At 44.5% G+C, this 18,195-nt stretch overlaps 2 long non-coding RNA genes across 5 annotated transcripts; both read right to left on the bottom strand.

Moving 5' to 3' along the window:
* Positions 1-3,236: 3,236 nt before the first annotated feature.
* LOC120392773 lies at positions 3,237-3,916 on the bottom strand. Its single transcript, XR_005591786.1, has 2 exons — positions 3,768-3,916; positions 3,237-3,484 (listed from the first exon to the last, which is right to left on the bottom strand). It is a non-coding gene; the product is annotated as an uncharacterized LOC120392773 (long non-coding RNA).
* Positions 3,917-4,135: 219 nt separating this feature from the next.
* Positions 4,136-17,936, bottom strand: LOC120392774. 4 transcript variants are annotated; one of them, XR_005591787.1, is made up of 4 exons: positions 17,816-17,936; positions 11,784-11,920; positions 5,175-5,214; positions 4,139-4,167 (listed from the first exon to the last, which is right to left on the bottom strand). It is a non-coding gene; the product is annotated as an uncharacterized LOC120392774 (long non-coding RNA). The 4 variants fall into 4 exon arrangements; XR_005591790.1 differs by lacking the exon at positions 17,816-17,936 and adding an exon at positions 17,605-17,805; XR_005591789.1 differs by lacking the exon at positions 5,175-5,214 and having other exon boundaries at positions 4,136-4,167.
* Between the last annotated feature and the right edge of the window lie 259 nt (positions 17,937-18,195).

Genomic DNA, 18,195 nt, shown 5'->3' with positions numbered 1-18,195 from the left:
ACATGGCTTGTTCTCTCCAGTCAGAGTGCCTGGATTGTTCCTCACCCAACAGACAGAACATCTTCCTGAGTTTAGCAGTTAAAAGTATTTGCCACCTTCATCACAGCACTATCACTAGCAGCCAAATATTTGACTGATATAGCCAACTGGTGTTAGATAATATGATTTCAAGACCTTGCATGTAACAGCATCCTATTCAGCATTAAGGAGATAGAGGGATATTTCCACTGAAGTTAGTGGGAGCTTTACCATTGGTTTCAACAGCAGCAGGATAGCAAGTCCTGGACCTTAAACATGATCTCTAGACTGAGTAAATAACTAAAGTGAATGTTGAAAAGCAAGAGACATTTAACAAAATAAATGCTGTTAAATTCTGGATCCAGATGGGAGAAATTGTTCTGCCTTCATAATGAAAGCCCCCCAGTCTAATGATTGTCTTGTATTACTGTGGAAGCTCACAATTCATGTTTCAGTAATAAATGGAATATTCCTCCCACTGCAAACTGTACACTTGGATGGTTTTGATGCTAGAGCTATTCCCAGTTTTGGAAATGTTTGCCAGACTTGACCTTTATATTTGTGATTGTGCTTATACAGACATCACTCCTGGTTTGAAGAGATAATCTTACTGGCGACCTATGGAACAGTCATAAATGGTTTCAGAATAAACACTTTTAACTGCCTTTTCCTCCCACACTCACTGTGTGAATCAGTAACATTGAATATATTCTTAATTTTAGGTCCTGCTTATCTTTACAATAGCTTCATTTGCATGCATATCCAACTTCCCGCTGCAGTGAGAAAACCCTCAGAGGTTCAGCTGTTGCTGTAAATCTCACTTGTCAATGACACATTTTCTGTTATGTTGGAGCCTATTTTAAGCTCACCTGTTTTGGCTGCTATCCATAGCAGGTTCACAGTTAACATTTTTTAGTATCGTCTCTAAAGTAAAAATGGCAGCAAGCTCCCAGAGTAGTGTCTGCTTATGCTGCACAGCTCCTAATACTATACAGCACTTGTAATACTGAAATGTATGCCATGTTTCCTTTGCCATGTCTGATGGCTGAAAGGCATCAGGGAATTGTCCGAAAGAGAGACATTGTGGGCCTGAGTGTGACAACCTTACACACTTTAATGAGCTGAGCTGATTCACACAAGGAGTTCCTTGAGAAATGGCTCATCAACACAAGTCAGATTCCACACACAGGTCCTTCTGATCAACATTTGTTGGCTGAAATATGGAATCATCACCACCTGCAAGGAGACGTTGAGGGTAGCTCAGTCCATGGAGGTTGCTATTTGGCCTCTCTTGGTTCCTTTCAATGAAGCTATTCCCTAGTAGCATCCCATTTTATTTCCTACTGCAGCTCAATGTCATGTCCCAGGTCTTGAACCCAGGCCTAGGAATTTGCAGACAGCCACCACATCCTCACCTCTGCCCAATGTCTGCTGAAACCTAGTGGGCCAAGCAACTAATAGGACTCAAGCCTCAGCCAAAGCACCATTCCCTGGAGCCCTGATTGGAGGATCGCCGAGGCTCCACTGTTTGGTCCAACGACACTGTTTAAGCCAGGAGGCGGCACAGAAAGTTGCTGAGCAACAAAGTGATTTCCTGTCATGGCTGCATTGGACCCTGCTTGCGCTGCCTCCTGCACCCAACCCTGTTCTTGATTCAGCTCTGCTCCTGGCTCCCACCTCACCTCTGCCTTTGCTCCTGTTCCATCCTTGACCCCTGATTCTCCTCCAGTTCCTGCCCTTACCTCGCTCCACCATCAGTTACCAGTCCTGGCTCTGACCCTGGCCTCCGACTCGGACTCTGGCTTGACCTTTGGCCCTGGCATTTGATATCTGACCCTCAGTTTTGATTCCTTACTCTGCCTCTGGTCTGACCCTGGGCTCCGGTAATTGGCAGTTGACTCTGGTGCTGACCCTGGGCTTTATTCCCAACCAGGATGGCTGCTCTGCCCACTAGATATGACTCCTGCTCTGACTACTAGGCCAGACTGCCTACATCCTGGTCCATAACACTCAGGCACAGAAGGCAGACATGGTAATAGAGAGTCTTATAAACACATTATTTGATCCTTGCCCTATTCATTGTGCAGTGTAGCTGTATGCTGTTCAACAGGCACTGTGTTCACCTTCATGATGGCACCATTTCAGTGACAGAAGTGTCTTTAACCCAATCCCATCAGCTGGTCTGTGTAGGTGCAAGAGTCTGCCCATTCTGAACAGTTTGCAGGATCTGAATCAAAGTTTATTCATCAATTTTTTCCAGGTCTGGTAACTTTTTGCTAAAATGTAAGTTCTCAGAGTAAGGCTCAATTAATCATTTATTATTATAATGGGAGTTTTATACCAAAGTACTTTACAAAGATTACTTAAGACTCAAAAAACACCAGTGAGGTAGGTACTTGATATTATTCCCATTTTGCAGACGGGGAAGTTGAGGCACAAAGAAATTAAATGATTGTGTAAAGCCATATAGGCAGTCAGTGTCACAACTAGCAATAGAACCAGATCCTCTTTGAGACATTTAGAGGATTTCCCATCACTGGAGTATCGAGGCAGCAGCAGCTCCCTGTCCTGATCTCTAACCACTGGCAAACAATCCCTCCCTTACTGTTATTGTTCACTGTAAGGATTTCAAGTTGCATGTTGGGCATTTTGCCAGCTTGATGTAGTATTTACATTTCATAAGTACATTTAAAAAGCCCCAGAAAAAACACAGCTTCCAACTGACAAGTGTTTGGCTCAGGCATTTTAGCTGTGATATTTAAATGGATATAAAGTTCCTATGCAACTTTAAGTTAAGCTTTGATGTTTTTCCCAGTTTTCTCAGCAGCCATCACTTTTAATGGATTCTGAAAAATAACCTCAGAATGAATTTAAAGGAATTATAAAGGAACCAAGGTGGCTCTGTTCTCCTAGACCTACCCTCTTCAGAGCCAGATCCCCACTTCTCTCTTACACAGCTGGGTCAGAGCCTCAGCTGGACTAAAAATCTTTATAGCAGTATTGACCGCACTGACTTATATGAGCTGATGGTCTGGACCTTTGTTTGGCAGGTCTCACTCCAGTCCAGAATCCTGATCTAAATCAGTTTGATTTCCTTTCTCCCACTCCATTTTGTTTTGTCAGAGTTTGGATTTGGCTAAGGGGTTTTTTTTGGGGGGGGGTAGTTGGGGGTAGAGGGTGAAGCGGGGAACAACAAGTGAACAGAAATAACATCATTGTCTAGGTATTCTCAGCTGTTTTATTCCTCAAACAAACAAAACAAACCTACAGATGTCTTCAAAGCCCAGATTCTTTCAAACCCTTTTGCCTCCGCCTCTCCTCCGAGCTTGAACAAGAACTAATTGCTCATGTAAAAATCACAGCCCTGATTTACCATATGGGGCCCTTCCTCTGGATTCCCACTCCATGTTATACTTCTCCAGAAACAACACCATCTAAAATGCACATGGAACTGTAGGTACAAAACCTGGCAAGGAAGAACAGAATAATGGAAAAGATAGCTCATCAGCCTAAGGAAAGCACAGATAAAACTTCACAGCCACGTATTCACAGAGAAGCCAATATCCCCTCAATATGGCAGGTAATTATTAACGAAGAAGGAGGCTATTTGCTGTGGTGCCACTTACCATTACCAGTTGAACCCTGCAAGCAAACTGAAGGGCACAATCCTGACCCATACCCTCACATAGCAATACAACCTTCCATATTAAAAATAACTGATGTCTGAGAAAGGAAGAAACAATACTCACCCACACAGCTTCATGGAGATCTGCAATCAGGGTCCTCCCCGTGGTCTGAGCACAGATGTGGCAGCCAGGAACTTCTTAGTTATGATCCCTGGTACCATCTCCATCCAAAGGCTTGGGTAAGTCATTTAACTGCTCTGTCTCCATTTTCACATCTGTCAAATGAGAACAGTGATAGCTACTGCACCTATTCTTCAGGGGTGTAGCAAGGCTTAATGAGCATAAAGCACTGCAGATGAAAAGCACTCTAAGTGGTAAGTATTATTATTTAACTAGCTAAGGCAACTGGTTTTTAATAAGAAGATGTAGAGCACTTCCCTGAAATCACTCTTCACTTCTCCAAGACACTTCTTTGAGAGGCAAAACCACAATTCCCTCTACCCAGCAGGGACTCAAACGCATCCTGCAACAGAGAAGAGACAGTAAACACACTGGTGGCAAAGCATCACTGAAAAGGTCAGACAATGTATTTGGAGAGAGACAGCACCCAGGAAAGCTGGAAGCTGGTTGCCCTCCCTCGAGTCTCATTATCACATGATAATTTGGGAGACAGAAGTGGAGGAAAGGTCCATGTACAGACAGACAGATAAATTGCTAATGAAGATATGGAAGGCAGAGGAAATTAAAATCAAATAACCCTGCCCTGCTATTATCAATTTTGGGGAATACAAATTGTTCACTGACACCCTCTCTCTCCAGGCAAGAAGGGCATCAAAATAGATAGAAATATAAAGGAGAGGGGAAGAGTCAGAAATATTTGTGTAAACCCAACAGTGTTGGGAGTCCATGAGTCCTGGGGGCCTTGCAGGAGCTACTGTTGGTGTAGGAGTGAGTCAGGCTCCAAAAGCCAGCTCTTTTAGGCCCTGATTCAGCAAAGCACTTCGGTACGCGCTTAAGTCTTATTAACTTCAATGGGACTTACGCATGTGCTTAAAATTAAACAAAGGCCTTGCCCATCTCCCTGCTGGCTGATGTTGGAAGTAGTGCATACAGAAGGGTAGCCACCCTCTCGAGGCAAGAAATGGTTGGCAGGAGGATACTGCTACCAGTTAAAGTGAGCAGTGCCACCAGAGATGATAGTAAGGATGTCACCATGCCACCGTAGGTCACAACTGAGAATAACAAATTCAGGACAAGCTGCTGAGAAAAAGGGCAGACAACCCCCCAAAACTGGTGGTTATTCTTCTATGAGATATACCAAACTAGCAACAAAATTAAACTTCTGTCTCACCACACTGGCTAACAAAGTCAGAAATGCAGCCTTCTTAGGTATTCCAGTCCTGGATTCAGCACCCAGACACTAGACATAATGATGAGTGTTTATTTAATACCAATTTCATCAAACAAAAGGTTCTTCTGATCCCAAAGGACCAGCCACATACCCAGGTCAATATATAACTCAGATCTTACCCAATAATCACGCTGTTGCCAGTCCTTTAGTATCGAAAATCTAAAGGTTTATTTATTAAAAGAAAAAAGGTGAGAGTTAAAATTGGTTAAGGAATCAAATACATACAACAATTGCAAAGTTCTGGGATCAGGCTTGTAGTAGTGACGGAATAAAGTCAAGTCTCTGGTTGCTTCAAAAGCATTAGAAGTCCTCAGTCCTTTGGTCAGAATGCTCCCGTTAGTATAAATCCAGAGTCCAGAGGTTTGAGCAGGAAAGAGGCAAAATGGAGCTGTTCCCAGGGCCTTTTATAGCCTCTGTCAAGTGAAAGGAAACCCATTGTTCTCACTGTGGAAAGTTACAGGGAACAAGATGGTGTTGGGAGTCACATGGGCAAGTCACATGTCCATGCATGCTTTGCTTAGTCATAGTAGAAGCCATCACCCATATTCTAGTTAGAAGGTTCACAGGCAAGTCCATCAGGTGTGGATGAGCGTCTTCCATGATCATTGTGAGTTAAGTGTTCCTTGATGAGCCATTAACCTTGAATAGTCCCTCAAGATGTGCAGGCTAAATACCTTGTGGGTGTTACCACATGAGCAAACATTTGAAATACAGGTACATAATTAGTATTCATAACTTCAGATACAAAAATGATACATGTATACAAATAGCATAATCATATTCAGCAACTCATAACGTTTATATTGACACCTTACTTGACATTCTTTGTATGAGATTTGTTGCAATTATGTAATAGTGGCAGCAACAATGATCTACATGGTCATATTTTAATCAGATTATGTCACAAAGGAGAGGAGAAGAGAGAGTCATCAAGGATTTAGGGGTTGGAGGAGGAGGAGGAGAGGATAGAGAGGTATTGAGGACAAGCATGGAGGATAAGGTGAGGATGGTGTGGGTTGAGGAGGACATTCTGAGCATGTGGCAAAAGGGGCAGGAGGACACGGAGAAGGAGAGGCTCCAATGAATTTGTTCTTTGAGGCACATATGAACACAGTTATACCCCTTGTAAGAAAGCTGAGCATGGAGCAATACTGCATGAGAGACAGAGTTGTAATGGCACCATCTCGCTTACTCACATTAGTTTATTTTCTTGTTAGAGGAGCCCTTTAAACTGATGGCTGGGAGGGGAGCTCATTAATACAACATAACTGACATATATGGTGCAGAAATGGCTTGGAAATGAAGAGGGATTACATCGAAAAGGGCATTCAGTGCAATTGCTAATGCATTACCATTGCTGAAGTCCTGAACCAAGGCATACTATAGCTATCCAAATATACTTGTATCATCTGACTATCATTAGATAACTCTTTCAGCTTTGTCAGAAAGGGACAACGGGGAGGCCTTTAATCTCTAAATGCATGTGGTCCTTGTTTTCAAAAGTAATGCAGCTCTTTAGCATAATTTTGCAGATCACTCTACACCGTATTTTTCTCCATTTAATCATTTGCAGAATGTTATTCAACTTTCTTTGGGTATGTTAGAGGGTGGAGACCTGCCATTGTATTTAACTTAATGGCTGGAGTAAACATAATAATTACTAGAACCGATAGGAAAGTGGGCTTTTCTCTCTAAATGTAAAAAAAAAGTTTAAACAGAAAAGTTTGATTATTTGGCAAAAAATTTAATTCTGAAATATTTTAGCCAAAATCCAAAATATTCTGATTCAAAAGTGTTACCCTGTGCATCATGGAAGCTGTAGTTTGGGTGCTTTGTGCTTCCATTCTCTTGTATAGCCTGGGATCCCTGGTTGGACTACATCTCCCAAATGGCACTTGGTCTCACCTCTTGGAAAGGGGAGGCAGTTCATTATTAAATTAGCCCAGCGGAGGAACCTGGACCATGGAAAAAAATGGGTCTATGAGACAACTGAACTACAACTCCCATGAGGCACTCCTGAAGCATATCCAATAAAAATATTTTGATTTGCCGGGTTTTGGGTTTTTTTTGAAAATTGCATTTCTTTGAAAATCCAATTTTCCAGTAAAAAAACAATTTTAAAAACAGAAAATGTTCAGCCAGCCCTAATAGTTATATAGGCCTCAACCCTGCAAAGACCCATGCACATGCTTAACTTTATGCATGCATTAAATGGGATTACTCATAGTCATAGTTAAGGCTACATTTTAGTCACAGGTATTTTTGGTAAAAGTCATGGATAGGTCACATGCAGTAAACAAAAATTCACGGACCCGTGACCTGTCCATGACTTCTACTATATACCCCTGACTAAAACTGGGGCCGGGGGGCCACAGGTGCTCTGGGGGTAGCCTGGGGGCACCACAGGTGCTGGGTGGGTGGTTTGGGACCCCTGCTAGTGCTGGGAGTGGGGGTTGGCAGGCTCCCTACCTGGCTCTGAGCAGCATGTCCCTGCAGTTTCTAGGGGGAGGGAAGGCCAGGGGAGCTCTGTGCACTGCTCCTGCCACAAGCACTGTCTCTGAAGCTCCCATTGGCCAGGAACCACAGCCAATGGGAGCTGCGGGGGCACTTCCTGCAAGCAGGGACAGTGCACAGAGTCCCCTGGCCCCTCCTCCTAGGAGCCACAGGGACATACCAGCCACTTCTGGGGAGGCCTCCCCAGGTAAGCGCCACCCTGTACCCCAACCCCCTGACCCAGCCCAGAGCCCTCTCCCACACACCCAAACTGCTGCTGCTGGCCCAGGGGCTGCCCGAGTGTTCAAGCAGCCTCTGAGCCGGCCACATTGGCTGCTGTAAAAGTCACGGAAAGTGATGGAATCTGTGACAGACACGTAGCCTTACTCTCAGTGCATAAAATTAAACATGTGCACAAGTCCCGGAGGACCTCAGAACACTTTAGGAAGAGGTTAGGCATCATTGTTCTCATTTTACAGATGAAGAAAATAAACCCCAGGGTGCTCAAGCGATATGTTCAAGTTAGTGGGGGAAAAACAGGAAGAGAACCCAGCTCTTCTGACATTCAGCTCAGTGCCTTATTCACAGGACCACACTACTTCTAGAGTGGGTATCAGATGCATTTGTACATGTCACAAAAACCTGGTTTCATTATAGAAAGGGATAGCTATTTTTGGGAAAAGGGTTATTTCTAACAAATAGGGTGACCAGATGTCCTGATTTTATACGGACAGTCCAGATAGTTGGGGCTTTGTCTTATACAGGCGCCTATTACCCCCCCCCCCCCCATCCCCTGTCCCGATCTGTCACACTTGCTGTCTGGTCACCCTACTAACAAATAAATGGCCTTCCTTGTCCTAGTTTCTCTTTTCTAATTATATGAAACTGTTCTAGTGATAATTACAACATCTTCTTTATAAAAAGAAAGGAAAATAAATTCACATCATCCATAATGAACACTGCTATTGTCTACACAGATCTTCTATACATGCAATCATTATCATCAGAACAATACATTAACACCGAAAAGTGAGTGAGTGTCTCCAAAATCCTTGTGCAGGTCCCCTGTGCATCACTCATTTTCTTTCAGCTTTTCTGTGCCACTCTGATCATTTGACAACTTCCTACTATCCTCTGCTTCTCAGCTCTGAGATTTGCCCTATTTTTACTGATGACGGGAAAACCTCTAAAGGTTTATCTTGCTACAGACAGGCACCCCCAAGGTCGGAGGGAAGACCGAGGTGGAAATCTCATAAGACCCAGCTGTCTCATTAGATTTCTGGAATCTTTGACTTCCAGTCAAGATGGAAGTACAACAAGAACCAACTTGTGATAAGCTGGAAACAGGAAGTGTGTAAAATAGTCCGCCCAACATCGCCAAACCACAGTGACAGATTCATTCAAGTTCAGTTCAGATTTAGGATTAAGGTTTTGCTACCAGAAGAATTTATCTAAACTATTCTCCACCCTTTAACTTTCACCAAGCATGGTCCTGGGCCTTGTCTTTACTAGGGATGTGTTTGAAAAGTTATCCACTATTGTTAACAAACCAGTTCTTCATAGCATTGGAGCATAGCATAGCTGGCCCTTATCAACACCATGTCAGTTAGTTTGCTGAAAGCAGGTCTAATCAACACAATATTGTAGAGTTCCAACTTTGCTAACACTGGTTCAGCTAAACTGGTGTTAACAACGGTGGGAAAGATTTCAAAAACTCCCCTGTGTAGACAAGACCTTAAGCAGCAAAGAGTCCTGTGGCACCTTATAGATTAACAAACGTATTGGAGCATGAGCTTTCGTGGGTGAATACCCACTTCATCGGATGACCTTAAGCTTGATCCTGAGAGTTGTTGAGAACCCTCATCTCCCACTAAAGTTGAGGAAAGGTTCACGTGTTCAGCAGGACTGCGTCCTTAGTTGTATCAAAGAGGGCTGCAAGCCAATAATATCTGATCTTGATTTTCTTGTGCACCTAGACTCCCACTGCAAGGTATAAGAAGTACCAGCCCTTGTAAAAGCAATCCGGAGACTCTGGCAGGGAGGTGGAACCCTGCTGCTGTGCATTTTTCTTCATTTTCATCAGGATTTGACACCGAGGATAGAATTATTTTTGGATTGGCCACCTCACTGTTCTGGGCACTGTGCAGGGTGCACAGAAATGTGGTGCCTGAGTCATGTATAATATTACTATACATCATACCCTTATTTTAGATTGTGTTGACCCAGGCATATACACTGATGCCTTATACTGACAGATTGTTGAGGCTGAACTAAAAGGAGCTGTAGAATACTGTCTGAAAACATTTTTTCATTAAACTAATACCACCAAGATATGTGCCAAGAAAATGTATCTGCAGAGCCCTGTGTCTCTGCTGCACAATCAATATGGCACAATGAGCATAGTCAGCATTTGCTCTGGTTATGGACAGTTTTTCCCTCCAGGAAAGGAATATAGAGTCTAGAATAGATAATAAGCACTTCCAAGCAGGAACTGTCTTTATTTTGTGTATTCTAAAATATCAAACACATTATTGGTGCTTACTAAATAATAATATTATGTTAGATGATATTAACAGGATAATTTCAGCTGCAAATGGAAGGGTCAACTCAAAGTAAAGTGAATCTGTGAAAATGGTGGCACGAGGTCCCACGTTTGTCTCCCAAAGAGCTCCTGCTCACTCAATTTACAAGTAAATTTTCTTCCAATTGCCAGTCCTGCAAACTCAGCCTGTGAACTGAAAGTCAAACTGGGTTGTTTTCTTCTCACACATTGTGCAGGCCACGATTGGCCTCTGTTAAACCTGGCTTAGGGTGAACAGACTTCCTGGTACCACAGTAAGTTTGAGAGAAACCAGGTGTTTTCATGAATATGCTTGGATGTGTGGTCATCTCCTCCCTCTCAGCCAAGGGGCAAGCAGGGAACAGTGCAGGGAAGGGATTTTAACAAATTGGATTTGTGCCCTCTGGTGATATATAAAAACATTAAAGGAATTATTACTTTTTCTGCTTGATTTTTATTACAGAAACATCATGAATTTTCTCTGGTCACCCCTGTTTTACCTAAAGAGCCTGCAGGAAGTCTCAGCTATAGACTGGCAGCTATTTTACCCCTTAGCTGCAGGGGTAGGACTATTGCATCTTTAACAAAGGCTCTCTTTCTCCCAAGTGTTTTAAAGCATTGGAGCTTAATAGGTGCTAACAAAAACCAAAATGTTTTAAACAGTCCAACCAAAAATCTCATCTGTTCTCAGTTGCTCAGATTTCATCTTGTTATGTTATAATTTCTACACAGAATTACTGGGCAGACAAAACCCTATCACCTAATGGGAAAAAAAGCAGATTTTTTTTTATAAAGAGAAAACAACAGCTCTTCATGTGTCATAAAGCAGCAAAAGTGAGCATACACCTATTTTAATTCCTCTGCAGGTCACCTTTAGCAGTCAGTTTAGTTCTAAAAGCCCAAGCAGTACTCTTCTCCTTCCCAGTTTGAGGATAGGTTTCCATATTCCTAGTTGTCAACATATCCCATCCTCCTTTTCAGTGCAACAAAGGATCAAGCAATTGACACATGTAACTTTATGTGAGGGCCCCTAGGTAAAACTAAAATGAAAAATAAATAAGAGCAGATCTTGGTTGCCAAATCAAAAGTCCACTTTATTTTAAAAATAATAAACCCAGAGAAACCGGAAACCTCGCCTAGAAGGAAGTGTTGTTATTTGGTTAATGGAGGGTAGATGGCGGCAGGGAGTCAGGAAGCCTATGAGGCACACATCCAAGATCACCAATCAAACTAATATAGAAATCATGGGCTTCATTTTGGCTATTTTGGGGGAGGCTAAAACTGTGCAAACTGTGGCTTTGCTGAAGAAGAAAAAAATACTTCCCTTTTCAGCAAACAATAAGTCTATTCACTGGAGTCCCTCAGCAAATCTTTGGGTTGTCAGTTTACTGAGATTTCCTGAGTTTATTCTTAAGAACGCCCATACTGAGTCAGACCAATGTTCCATCTAATCCAGTATCCTGTCTTCTGACAGTAGCCAATGACAATGCTTCAGAGGGAATGAACAGAACAGGTAATCGTCAAGTGATCCATCCAGTCACCCATTCCCACCTTCTAGCAAACAGAGACTAGGGACACCATCCCTTAGACTTGTGAAATGTGCTCATCACCTGCTCTGTGTGCAGGTACAGCGAATAAGGTAGACATAGTTAGACTACACATAAATTAGCCTTACTTTCTGGAAGACGGCTCCTTAGAAATCCTCCATCAACTTCATCTCAGGCAGAGACCCGTCCTTATAACGGACTCTGAAGGTCAACAAATTCAGGTTCCGTTGAACCAATGGGGAAGCGAGTGCCAGCATGGAAGGCCCTGCATTGGGAACATACAGGCCCAGATGTATTAGACTCCACAGCCATGTCTAAACTAGCAAAACAGGTCAAGTTAGCTAACACATTTTAATGCAGGACTTTGCACCCCATATAGATGGAGTTTACACAGGGCAAAAGTGGTTTTGAAACAATATGTTAGCTGATTGGTGGTGGAGAGCCTAGAGTTAACCATGACCAGTTAACATTTTTTTAAGCACAACTTGCACTGTCTAGGTGCAAAGTCCTATTTAGCATTTTGTTTGTTAATTTGTGTTAGCTAACTTGTTTTAATATACAACCTATTTGCTGAGTCCGGACATGGCCTAAATTAGGGAGTGCCCTAGGCAGTCTCAGATTCTGGTAATCATGTTCACAGTGTTCATTATTACTGCTTGGTTTGCAGAAACTGGGGCGTATTTCAAATTATATTTGGCTCGTTTGCAAGCATCAGGCTCCCACATTTACACAAGGATCGCATATTCATCAAGTGTCAACCCAGGATGACTCACTGTGATAGAAGATTTATAACATAATAGCTACTACTCATATCTGGCCATAAGCATTTAGGCTGGGATTTTCAAAGGCGCCTGAGGCCCCAATCCTGTGAACAGTTACGCCTATTCTTAACTTTACTATCATGAGTGATCCCATTGATTTCAGTGGGAACTGCTCACAGTAGCAAAGTTAATCACTTGCATAACTGTTTGCTGGACCAGGGCATGAGAGAGTCAGGTGCCCAATTCCCAGGGAATTTCAATGAGATATGAGCACCAATTTCTTTAGGCGCCTTTGAAAATCCCAGGCTTAATATATTACAGACATAAATAAAATAACTGTCCATTACAAGAAAGCTGTGGAAAGGTTCTGGTGGCTCAAGCAGCAGCCACTGACACAGCATAGCACAGACTAATGGTATCAAAGTAGTTCCTTAGGCATTGGCACAATAGTTTGCTGTTAATTGCAACAAAGTGCATTAACCACCAGAGAAAAGCCCATTGAAATTAAATTGATGTATTGGTTCAGAGATGAATTAGCACTCAGATTTAGAATTAAAAAATAGTCCCATATATTAATGTGGAAGATATTCCCCTTTTTTTCCCCTCACCTCAAATAGCTTTATATAATAAGCTCTTATGAGCTTAATAAGAAACCCCTGGTTGATAGTTCTGAATCTCCTGTATATAATCTTGAGGAAAACGGGTTGCTTTAATCCTAGCTATATCAACTCAACAGGTAAACTTGGAGTTGCCAGAGCTCCAAGAGAAAAGACTGTCTTTTTCCTTAGCAACCATTTTAATACAGTTCCCCTACTTGTCTTAATTTTGGCTGTAGTGTGGAAATGAACTGCTTTCAAATGTTTTCCAGTCCCTTCTGCTCTTAGAAGAGTTTAATATCCTCTCAGTCCATGGATTTAACTCCAGTTATCAGAAAACCAGTGTGTGCAATTGAAGGGCAAATGCACCTCTTAAGAGAAGGGAACATCTACAGTATATCTCAGGCTGGAAGCAGAGTTGCTAGGGAAAGTACAGTCTTGCTGGCAGGCTCCAAACTAGGTATTATGCATTGATATATGGCAGAAATGAGCAGCCCAAACCCATGTATCATGCCAAAGGTTGTGCAGTGAGCAGCTTCAGTCACAGGGTTTCCATTTTGTCCTTCCTCCAGTAACAAATATGAACATTAAACAAAAGAATAAAAAAAACTAACAGAAAAAAATTGCATTTTTAAAGTTTCATGCTCAGTAGATTTGTTCTTCTAAAAGTTCAAACAAATCTCTTGAAGGCAGGTTTCAGAGTAGCAGTCATGTTAGTCTGTATCCGCAAAAAGAACAGGAGTACTTGTGGCACCTTAGAGACTAACAAATTTATTTGAGCATAAGCGTTCGTGAGCTACAGCCCACTTCATTGGATGCATGTAGTGGAAAATAGAGTAGGAAGATATATATACACACAGAGAACATCTTCCTACTGTATTTTCCACTACATGCATCCGATGAAGTGGGCTGTAGCCCACGAACGCTTATGCTCAAATACATCAGGGCCGCCCAGAGGGGGGGGCAAAGGGGGCAATTTGCCCCGGGCTCCGCAGGGGCCCCCAAGAGAACAGCGGAGGCTCCCGCCTCCACCCCTCTCCTGGAGCCTTAGCACATCAAGCGGCGTGTCTCCGCTGGGGCCCCTGAGCCCCGCCCCGCACCGCGTGGGGAGGGGGCGGGGCTGGGAGCTCCGGCCTGAGCTCTGCTCCCTCCGCTGGGCCCGGAGCTCCCAGCCCCGCCCCCTCACCACGCGGCTCTGAGCGGGACGGAACTCAGGCCCCGCCGGAGACACGCTGCAGCTGTTCAGCCGAGGCGCTGAGGCTGCGCGTGAGGAGGGAGCTGGGGGTAAGAGGCTAGGGCCGGGGGGGTTGGCTAAAGGGCAGGGAGCCCTGGAGACAGTCAGGGCAGAGGTGGGGGGAGGGGGCAGGGAATGGGGGGGTGTGGCTTGGGGGTGGTCTGGGGGGGGTGGCTAGGGTCAGGGCTACCCAGAGGGGGCGGGGCAAGAGGGTGCAGGAGCTTCTTCGCTCCCGGTCTTCGCCGGCGGGCGGTCCTTCTGCTCCGGGGCGGAAGGACCCCCCACTGGCGAATTACCGCCGAAGCGGGACCCGCCGCCGACGTGCAGCCCGGTCTTCGGCGGTAATTCGGCGGCGGGGGGCCCTTCCGTTCCGGGACCTGCCGCCAAAGTGCCCCAAAGACCCACGGCCGGGGGGCCCCCCGCCGCCGAATTACCGCTGAAGACCGGGCTGCACGTCGGCGGCGGGTCCTGCTTCGGAGGTAATTCGGCAGCGGGGGGCTCCCGCCGCGGGTCTTCGGGGCACTTCGGCGGCGGGTCCAGGAATGGAAGGGCCCCCCGCCGCCGAAGACCCCGGGCCCCCGGAATCCTCTGGGCGGCCCTGAAATACATTAAGTCTCTACGGTGCCACAAGTACTCCTGTTCTGTTTTCTTGAAGGTAGGTCCTTGCTAACACAAAGGCAGTTCTTTGCCCTTCTAAAAAGCTATGTAACATTTTACTTTCTATGCTAGACGTGCTAAAATATCAAAGCAATCCATCACTGGTTAACACTAAAGGGAAACATTCAAAGGTAGCTGGGCTAAAATTAGAGCTAGCTTTGTTCTAAGAGCAGCAGTAGGTACTCATATGTACGTCAGTAGCCTTTCACTCTATCTCAGTGAAATTCACCCCTGTGCAGATGGCCAGCACACGGTTGATGAACAAGTCACACATAAGCCCTATTTAGCCCTCCTAAATTCATGGAGGATAGGTTCATCAACGTCTATTAGCCAGAATGGGCAGGGATGGTGCCCCTAGCCTCTGTTTGCCAGAAGCTGGGAATGGGCAACAGGGGATGGATCACTTGAAGATTACCTGTTCTTTTCATTCCCTCTGGCGCACCTGGCATTGGCCACTGTCGGTAGACAGGATACTGGGCTAGATGGACCTTTGGTCTGACCCAGTATGGCTGTTCTTATGTTGAGAGTTTAACCGGTACTTAAGTGATGCCTAGGCCTCATGCACAATATCATCCTCTGCATTCCTAAAGCACCTGTCATTGTGTTATCTATCACACCTCCATTCTTGTGAGCAGGCAGGATACTGAGGAATGGGTATCCTATGCCAAACTGTGAATGTACAAGAATCCTGCACTCTATGTGAAAGGCCCCATACAATTGTATTTAAAATGTAAACAAAATAATCATTAAAAATTCAGAGATTTTAGGAGAACCATGCAAGAGTGACATAGGCCAGGTTTGGATAATTGGGGAGGTAGGCAGGGTCAGGGGGGAGGCAGGAGGTAAATAGTCTTTAGGGGCAGTAACAGCACAATGGGACAATACCACAGGGATTAAACGCAGCCTTCGCTCTCAAGAAATAGGATTTTAAAGTCATTTCCCCTCATGACTACTGCACCCTCCTTCTCTTTGGCCTTCCTTACACCCATCTTGCTCCCCTTCAGTCCATACAGTTGTTGCTGGCAAGATCATCATCTTTGCCTGTCAATCTGGCAACATCACTCCACTCTTTGAAACCTTCTCCGTTGCATCAAATTCCAGCACCTTTTCCTCCGGGCCCTGCTAATCTGACTTACTCTTATTTCACTATTGCTTCTCACACCTCTATTCCACTAGTAATGCCAGCCTTGCCGGCACTTTGTCTGCTTCTCTCACAAATGTCTCTGTGCCTTTTCCATCAGCCTCTGTGAACTGATTCAGCTAGTCACCACCCACATCCAAATTCCTACTTAAGACCCACTTCTATCAGGATGCTCACAAAATGTGAATCAACAAACGCAATTCCAGGAGCTCTCTTTTATTTGTCATTTTCAAATATCCAACTGTGCTGCACACAGACCTTTACTGAATAACTGCATCATCTCACTGCTGTGCCCTTCCTCAGGGGCGGCTCTAGGAATTTGGCCACCCCAAGCAGGGCGGCACGCCGCAGGGGGCGCACTGCCGGTCACCGGTCCCGCGGCTCCAGGGGACCTCTTGCAGACGTGCCTGCGGAGGGCGTGCTGGTCCCGCGGGAGGTCCACCCGAGCCATGGGACCAGTGCACCGTCCGCAGTCATGCCTGCGGGAGGTCCGCTGGTCCCGCGGTTCCGGTGGACCTCCCGCAGGCATGACTGCGGAAGGTCCGCCGGAGCCGCCTGCCGCTGCTGCCGGCAAAATGCCGCCCCAAGCGCGCACTTGGCGAGCTGGGGTCTGGAGCCGGCCCTGCCCTTCCTTTATTCCATTGTTTAGATTGTAAGCTCTCTGGGGCAGGCACTGTACTTGTTTGTATATCTATATGGTGCCTGAAATGCTTTAGGGCCTCAGGGTGAGTTCCACTCTTGGCAGACTTACTGCACAAGGCTTTGGACAGCACTTAAGTCCCACTAGCTGGCATGGTGCAGAAGTCAGGCGAAGTCTCTCTGCACAGGGCTGAATTTTACTTTCAATTCATAAGAAACATTTAGAGACAAGGAGATGTGTTGTTTTATTTTGAGAACTGGCTTTGCCATACACAGGTTAAATTTGACTCCATGGATATTTCAGTGACATATTTTAAACCATTTGCTTTATATCCTGTTTACTCAAAACAATACATTATGTTTTGAAAAATATCCCTTGGCCAAACCAAAATATCACACCCACCCTCCCAACACTGTGCTGCATCTACTTCCGAGCAGAGTTCATTTTTTACTTATACTTATCTCACAGGATATATCATGCACATGTAAAATCGAATTGCAAAGGTGAATGCTTATAAAATATTGACCCACAACCTCACCCAACACAAGCTAATGAGGGTGACTGGCTGAGAGTGTTGCACTTTGTCCTTCACTTGTAGTGATATGCCTTATATTTTCCCACAAGAATGTGAAATAAGGCTAGAATGTTAGCCTCCTCGTTCACTCTGTTGGCTTTGCTTGGTTTGAAATCAAACATTTCATCATATATTAAACCACCAGGCATAGTACAACATCCCACACTTCTACCATCTTACAATTGATAAGCTGAGCTCAGGACTGAACATGGATTACCTGCATGGCGATGCATAGTCACTAGCTATCTAGATGACAGCATTTTGTGCAATTTGGGAGTTTAACCTGAATAGCTACACCCTTCAACCTGCAAAACTTGGGCAGAGAATAGTCTTACTATGAATTCACCTGATTCAGTGCAAACAACTGTTATGGATCCTTGTCCCTCCTCTGTGTTGATTCTTGAGCTGTCCTAGGGTTGGCCTGACTATCATTAAAACAAACCCTACAAAACATAAAACCCACTCTGGGCCTTTCTATCTCAATTATTGGGCTGCTACTGGTTATAATCTTTAGCACCTGTAATCACCATAAAAAACATAAATAGTTCAAAACACACCTCAGGAGTTCTCTTCCTAATTTTCTACACGAGAAGCCTTTCTTGGGAGCTGCCTAGCTGGTCTCTGAGTTTCCTTTCCAGCCACACCCACAAAAACCCTAACTGACAAATTAACAAGGCCCAGCTGGATGCTCCACTGTAGTGAAAGCCAAAGTACTGAATTTTCTTCCCTGGGATTAGCTCAGAGGAGGGTTCCCTTAAGATCAAAGGGCCAGTACATATCTATTACACTTTCTCACACATTTGTAGCCCTGTGGTACTTATTGCAATTTGCTGACATCTCCACAGCTTTGTAATCACTGGATTTCTCTATGTAATCAGAGCAACCCAGTGATAGCAGATTTTCAATAGGCAGGTATACCCATGTTAGGAGTTACATA

This window comes from Mauremys reevesii, unplaced genomic scaffold, assembly GCF_016161935.1.
Source record: "Mauremys reevesii isolate NIE-2019 unplaced genomic scaffold, ASM1616193v1 Contig115, whole genome shotgun sequence".
Lineage (NCBI taxonomy): Eukaryota > Metazoa > Chordata > Testudines > Geoemydidae > Mauremys > Mauremys reevesii.
The sequence above is the reverse complement of the archived record's forward strand: the minus strand, read 5'-3'. Positions and strand labels throughout refer to the sequence as shown.